Here is a 7325-nt window from a genome sequence, read left to right as displayed (position 1 = left end):
AGAAAGTTCCAAGCCTACACTTCTCAACGATTTTTTGATGGGCTTTTTGTGTTTTTTTAGTGGGTCTACACATGTTGTTTAATACTTTTCAAAAACATTTAAAAAGTAGTAGCTGTGGTGTGAACATATATTCTTAAATTCACACAGATTAATTCCAGATCGTAAGTGGATCAAATCTTTTTCTTCCTCACTCAATTCAGATACCAGTTGTAACTTTTTTGAAGGTGTATAGGTTGTTTGGAAACAGTCAGATTTTTTAAATAACCCTACGCTACAGGTTTGAATATCTGACATACTGATTTCACTTTTGGTCTGATTACTGTTCTGGTTACTTTTATAGGATATTGGAAAAGAATCTCTGTAAACTAAGTAACAGTACTTACTGAAAGTTCGAATAAACTTAATAAAATACTATCCAAGCACTATTTAACACTGTAATAATTTTTTACTTCAAAACACAGGAGTAACAAAACAAAATCTAAGCGTACATTGTTACTCCACGAAGGCAAAAACTTATTTTCGGTGTCTAAGTCACTTGGTACTTTTTATTTTTAAAATATAATTAATATTATTTTAAAAATTAGATAACTATTAAACAGGTTAAAAAGCCAACATAATTTTTCTTTTATCTAATAGCCTATACAATTAAGAGTGTTTTAAAACAAATTTGAGCTTTCTATCAGGTCTGAGACTCTAGATATTGCAGTTTTTGTAAAACTAAACATCCGTTAGCTTTTTTTTAAAAAAAGAAAAAAAACCACTCTTGTAATTTTTTTTCATTTGGAAGATTTTAATATATCTTTATGGTAATTTTTTTTAACATTTAGATATAATACACAAACTTATTCCAAAATTTCATACTGATATCTTGAGTATTCTTTAATATACAAATTTTTTTAGTTGTGAGGACATGTTTAAGTTACGATTTCTGACTGCTGAAACAACGCCAAATCTAAAAACTTTAAAAATTTATAAAAAAAACAAACTATAAAAGATAGAGCAAAAAATTTTTACAAGTGCTTTCAGGATGACAAAAGAAGTAATTGTACCAAGTTTCATCAAAATCTGACATGGTTGGTGTCAAGGCCTGGGTGACTTGACATGGAATGACCCTGAAAGCAGAAATAATTTTAATGTAAACAACATTCCACTATAACAATGCTCAGCTGCTCTTCTGGATTTATATTGTGGGGATAGAGTCTTTTACTGGACTAAATGTGAACTAGCTATACACATCAAAAGAGACTAATTTTGCATTTGTTGGAACCTTAACATCTGTTACCATTTTTGGGAATCAGTAATGTGCTTGAAAATGGGCTTATAACTCGAAACATAGGTTGTGCAATGACATTAATAATAAATTGTGAAACAAGGCAAAAAACAGTGTTTGTTTAGTTAAAACAATCTCCTTGATGGCCAACTGAGATCTCGAACCAAATTCCCGTTTCATATAGTTTGACAAATATTTTCTCAGTGCCACATACAGGTTCCTGTTGTCAGAAGCCAGGATATTGTCAACTTCACAATCTCATTACACATATGAAACCTCGTGTAGTTGACAATCAAGTTGAACTGCTGCAAATACCTTACCGTCGTATTCATATTGCCCAACACAAACATGGTGCGAATAAAAAACACTCAACACTAATTGTATCTAACATGAATGTGTAACCCCTCAAGGCAATAAGTCAGTGTAATTCATTGGTGGCACAGCACACGCATCTGACAACTATTTCTCAGAATGATTACACGAAGTCAGATTACCGAATATGACACATAACACAAACATGAACATCCACCACAAGTGTGTGCCTCCAAATGCAACAACACACCATCCACAAACACGACCCTACTTAAAAACACGGTGTCACAATGACGTCAAAGAACACACGTGTCATGGGTCAAAGTAGATGGGTGGAATCAAATGCTTTCCTCGACCCCAAATTTCTAATCAGTTTATTGGTGTAATCTAGTACCGCAGTTTCTATACATCTACCTGTTCAAATGTCATGCTGGTTGTTAAGTCAGTAGACTGTGGTTGTATTTGGTAATTCATTGTTTCATTAATCTTTCAAGTACTTCAGAGAATACTGAGAGGAGTGGAATGGGTTAATAATTTTCAACTTTATCCCTGTTAACACTCTTTTGAGTAAAGGTATCACTTTCAATATTTTTAATCTTTGTGGGAACCCTCCCTCAATGAATGATAAATTAACAATGTGAGCCAAGAGCTCTGCAATTTGTGCAACAGTAAGGGTTATAAGTGATTGTGGTACACAATTTACACCAGCTGACATTTTGCATTTAAGGCTCTTAATCACCTACACTACTTCATGTTCACTGGTTGAAACTAACCTCATGCTATCTGGTGGTGTGTAAAACCTAAGTGAATCCTGCTCTGTGAAGTTTAAGTGTTTGGGAAGCTTTTATAAAGTAATCTTTTTATATTATGGCAGTTCTTTTTTACCAATATTTATATTCTCAGCAGTATCCCATACAACTTTTGATTTGTTGTCCAACAGTCTTGCCTTTGCAATTATCTGTTGATGCAATTTCTTATAAGTCTTTGTGTTTTCTATAAACTGAGGATTTATGGATCTTTTCATTTGAGAACTGACGATTTTTAAAGTCTTGCAGGAAATTTAATGCCTGAGGTAATCCAGTAACTCGATTTGGTGATCCGACATGAATAGAATCCGGTCAACTTCTTTGGAGAACAAATTCAGAAATTGGACATGAGTACTGAAGAGAAAGCATCATAAACATTGTTAGTACTTCATTGTGTAACTACTTCTAACCAGGATTCATTACTTAGACTATCGTCAATACTAGCACAGTTTTCCACATGAAAAATTACAGCCCTTACTTACACAGGTTTAGCTGGAATTGTAAGGATGAGGCCATTATGATCAGATAATCCCAAGTCAGTGTTAATAATCTCTATCTCTGTGGTGTCCACATCTGAAAATATGTTTGAGTCTTTCAATTCTATTTGTTATTCTTGTGGGGCTATTGATGAGACTAAATTGTAGAAAACACGTTTTGAAACTCCTAAAACAACTTAGTTCAGCCACATTTGTGATTAGAATCATTGCAAATCTTGGGGAGATGCAAATCAATAAGTTGACATGTTTTGCTTATATTTATCCAGTCATGTCATATTTAATAATGTTCTTGGGTAACTCATCTTTAAGAAAGAAAGTCTTCATTGTGCAAAAATGTGGTGTGAGAATAATATGTGGTGCTCACCCACGATCTTCTTGTAGACATCTGTTTAAAGAGTTGGGCATTCTGACTACCGCTTCACAGTATATGAGGTCTGTACAAAAATTCTGGAACTTTCGTAATTTCACACCAATAACGTGTTGGAGCAAAATGCGATTTGCATCCCCGCACACACATCTGTTTAATGTGTAATTGCTGGGAGTTTCATTGTTGTATGTCTTTTAGTTATTGTTCAGTGCTATATTGAGTAGTGTGTTGCGTTGCTCAGTTTGTGAGTTTTGAGCTGGCAGAGTTAGATGAGCAAATGTGTCTTTATTAAATGTTGTATGAAATTCAAGAAAATCTTTACGGAGACCAAATGATGCAGAAAGCCTACGGTGATGAGTGTTTCAGCCGCACTTGTGTTATGGATGGTTCACATGGCTTAAAACTTGCTGGACAGAAGTTAAAGATGACCCTCATTCATGACGCCCTTCAATATTTACTGACGATGCTCATGTCAGCAATGTCAATGAAACTGTGCGTGCCAATCTAAGATTGAGTGTTAGAGATTTCAGAAGAATGTAACGTATTAGTTGGATCATATCGTGAAGTCTTGACACAGCATCTTGAATGCATCATGTTGCTGCCAAGTTTGTCCCATGGATCAAGAGTCAAGACCAGTAAGATCTTCGCCTCGCAATCTGTGAAGAGCTTTTTGATCACACAAATTATAATGAGATGTTGCTCAAGAGAGCCATAACTTGGGTCTATGGTTATGATATTGAGACCAAGGTTCAGTCTTCACAATGGGTCCGAAAAGGTTCTCCAACACAAAAAAAAGGTCGGGCAGGTCAAATGTCAAAGCCATGCTGATAATTTTTTTTAACTTTGAAGGATTAGTTCATCATGAATTCATGCCACAGGGACAAACTGTTAATTGATGGTACTATATGGATGTGTTGCGAAGCCTGCGAGAAAATGTGAGAAGGAAACGGCCTTAAATGTGGTGAGATAATTCATTTCTCTTGCATCCCAATAACACATCTGCATATTCATCCCTGTTGATGCTTGAGTATTGAATAAAAAGCAAAATCACTGTGCTGCGTCATTCTCTGTATTCTCCAGACCTGGCTCCTGTGGACATTTTCGTATTCCCAAAGTTGAAAATCCTGTTGAAAGGTTTAAGATTTGTAACAATAGAAGAGGTAAAAGAAAATTCACAGACAGCAATTCACACGATATAGCAAAAGGCGCACCAAGACTGCATCTCAAAGTGGAAGCAGCATTGGGAGCAGTGTATCAATTGTGAAAATTGTGGAGGAGAGTCTTTCAAAGGAGATCATACACAATAATTGAAAGGTAGGCATAGAAAAATTTTGTGGACAAAGTTCTGGAATGTTTTGAACAGACTCCGAATTTATTCCATCATGAAGTTTGTTGTATATAGTTACAATACCAGAAAGAAAAATTACATTCATTACTCCACATCAAGGTTATCTTTGGCGTAAAAGGGGTGCACAGTGCTGCAACAAAATTTTTTATCATTTACCCAGTGATATAAAATATCTGACAGACAGCAAATTAGAATTTGATAACAAACTGAAAAAGTTTCTCCTTGACAACTCCTTCTATTCTCTAGAAGGGTTTCTATTATTGTAATATGTAAAAGGGGGTGCATAGGAATTACTGATTCATATCTGTATATCTTTTTTTATTCTTTTCGTACAGAAAAAAAAAAACAATTTTAGAAATGTTTAGAATGTAACCGTATGTACAAATCAATTTGTGATGTGAATGTGTAATGGCTTGTTTCACATTGTTACGATATGATCCATGGAACATGTCACTAACTAAATTTACAAGAGAAAACATGCTGAAGCTGTGCTCTACCTTAAGAATTGGTTTCCGAAGTGCAGACTCATTCACAAGGTCTATATTAATGCCCACACAGACAATTACTGTGAGGAGATTCCAGTTTATTAATGAAGGTGTCTATGTACCCACTAGGGGCTCTACAAACCACTACAAGTATAACTATACATTACCTGTCTCCCCATGCTGTTGAACAACACCAGCTTCAAAATGTTTTTCACCCTCAGATCCTCTGCCACTCACTTCCTTTTATATTCAACATTAGGTTTAAGAAAAATACAAACTCCACCACTTTTGGTATCCTTCCTACAAAACTGACTAGCCAAATTGAAATAATTTATGGTAACAATACCGTTCAGAATCCCCACACCAGTGCTCCGTGATACACATACAGTCGGTATTGGCGTCATTATCTACTATTTCAGGTTCAGATGATTTATTTCTTGGACTCTGGATATTATAGGTTAAAATATGAAAGCCTCTAGAATAGAGACTGGTGACAGAGTACTCACTTGGGCACTAAGGGTTTTCTGCACCTTTTTTTTTTTTGAGCTGCATTGCAAAGCACTCCACAGCAGCTACTGGTGAGACTGGATCAACAGGTGCCAGGGAAGGGTCTCCTTGTATTGCTGCTGGTGTCTGATTTCCAACTTCTGATGTAAGGTCCTCTGCTGTTGATGCAGGGTGCTCTGCTGCCGATGTAAAGTCAGCTGTTGAGGGTGTCTCATCCTCATTTGTAGGTGACCTGGCCCCTGGTGTGGGTGATCTGATGTCTGCTGTAGTTGGCCGACATCACCAGTGGGTGAACTGACTTCAGCTGCAACAGTACATGATTTCAGGACCCTTCAAAAGCTGCATTCACAGACTCCCTGCAGATATTTTCAATACGTTTGTTCTTTCACTTTATTGTACAGTTTTACATAAGGCCATGCCTAATGAGGTACACTAACAATGATGAAATTCAGTTCTGGTGTTTTTTTGTAGAGGTCCATAAGAACAAACTCAAAACGTGCACTTCTTCTTACAGACATAATTTGCAACTCCAGTTAACACACAGTTGCTACCAGGTTTAACTAATTTCTTACAGCCTTTCAATACTTCTTTGAGGAGGGGCACTGGGTTGGGTGATGTGGTATTCATAACATTGAATCCAGGTTCACTACTAGCTTTAACAACTGCTACACACCTTGGACAGTATGACAATACCATTTACTTTCTTCTTCTTCTTCTTCCTCTTCTTGTTTTTTACTGTTTCCCTACTGCACTTGTTTCTGTTTTGGCAGCCTAGAGACAGTCATCTTCATTCAGGATTTAGCATTTATTGTTAGTCTTCAACATGAGTTGTGTGTCATTGCATCATAACAGAGACTACCTTCTTCACCTCCAGAAAGTATCATTCTGCACAAATTTATGATCATATTTCCACCACAAAATGAATTTAACACATCTTCAGTTTCCTGAACAGACCTTTTTGCTGCTAGAAGTTCTCACTGAAGAGCACTTTCCACAGATACCTCACGGTTTTCAAAACATTTCGCGATTGCTGTTAGCCATGGTTTGCAATAAGAGAAACCACAACAAGAAGTTTGATTTAATGTACAGTCTGCATTCACCAAACACACTAAGTACATTCACACATACAAAACAAGACAAAGCTTTACAACTTCCATTGCAAAATTTTATGGCAGGAAATGCACTTTATACTAATAATAATGAAACTGCGAATTACTAACAAGTCAGTTCACAATGCCGTCATGCACAAGATGGTTACTGGCTGCCCTTTGTATTCATCCACCTCTTGGAGAGATAATAGTGAAGATTCCAAACAACTCTTGGACTTGCAACTTAAAAAAGAGGCATAACTGGTAGGGTAAGTGTGCAAAACATGTGTTTGAACATTTTGTCATTAAAGTCATTATGTGATTTGAAAGGGATAGTAAATAAATGTTAAATATACTGTGAATGAGTAATGAAAATCCCATTCGCCCCTTGTTAAAGCTCTCCCATACCCAAAATTTTCTGCCATGTGTAGTTGATAAACACTGGCTGGTGTGTGTTATTGGTCCCCTTAAATCTTGGTTATTGTGACAAACTGATCTGTAGCATAAGGTAGCCTGATGCGTGTGTTAGGCTGGAAGGTTGTGTGTTTTAAGGTTGAATATGTGCAAGTGAAAAAAATTTGAAGTAAGGATTTTCCATTTAAAAGTTGACATCGGAAATAGCTTAAGTGCAGTACTTCAAGGTGC

This window comes from Schistocerca serialis, chromosome 2 (genome assembly GCF_023864345.2).
Source record: "Schistocerca serialis cubense isolate TAMUIC-IGC-003099 chromosome 2, iqSchSeri2.2, whole genome shotgun sequence".
NCBI classification, from domain to species: domain Eukaryota; kingdom Metazoa; phylum Arthropoda; class Insecta; order Orthoptera; family Acrididae; genus Schistocerca; species Schistocerca serialis.
This window is presented reverse-complemented; position numbering follows the sequence as displayed.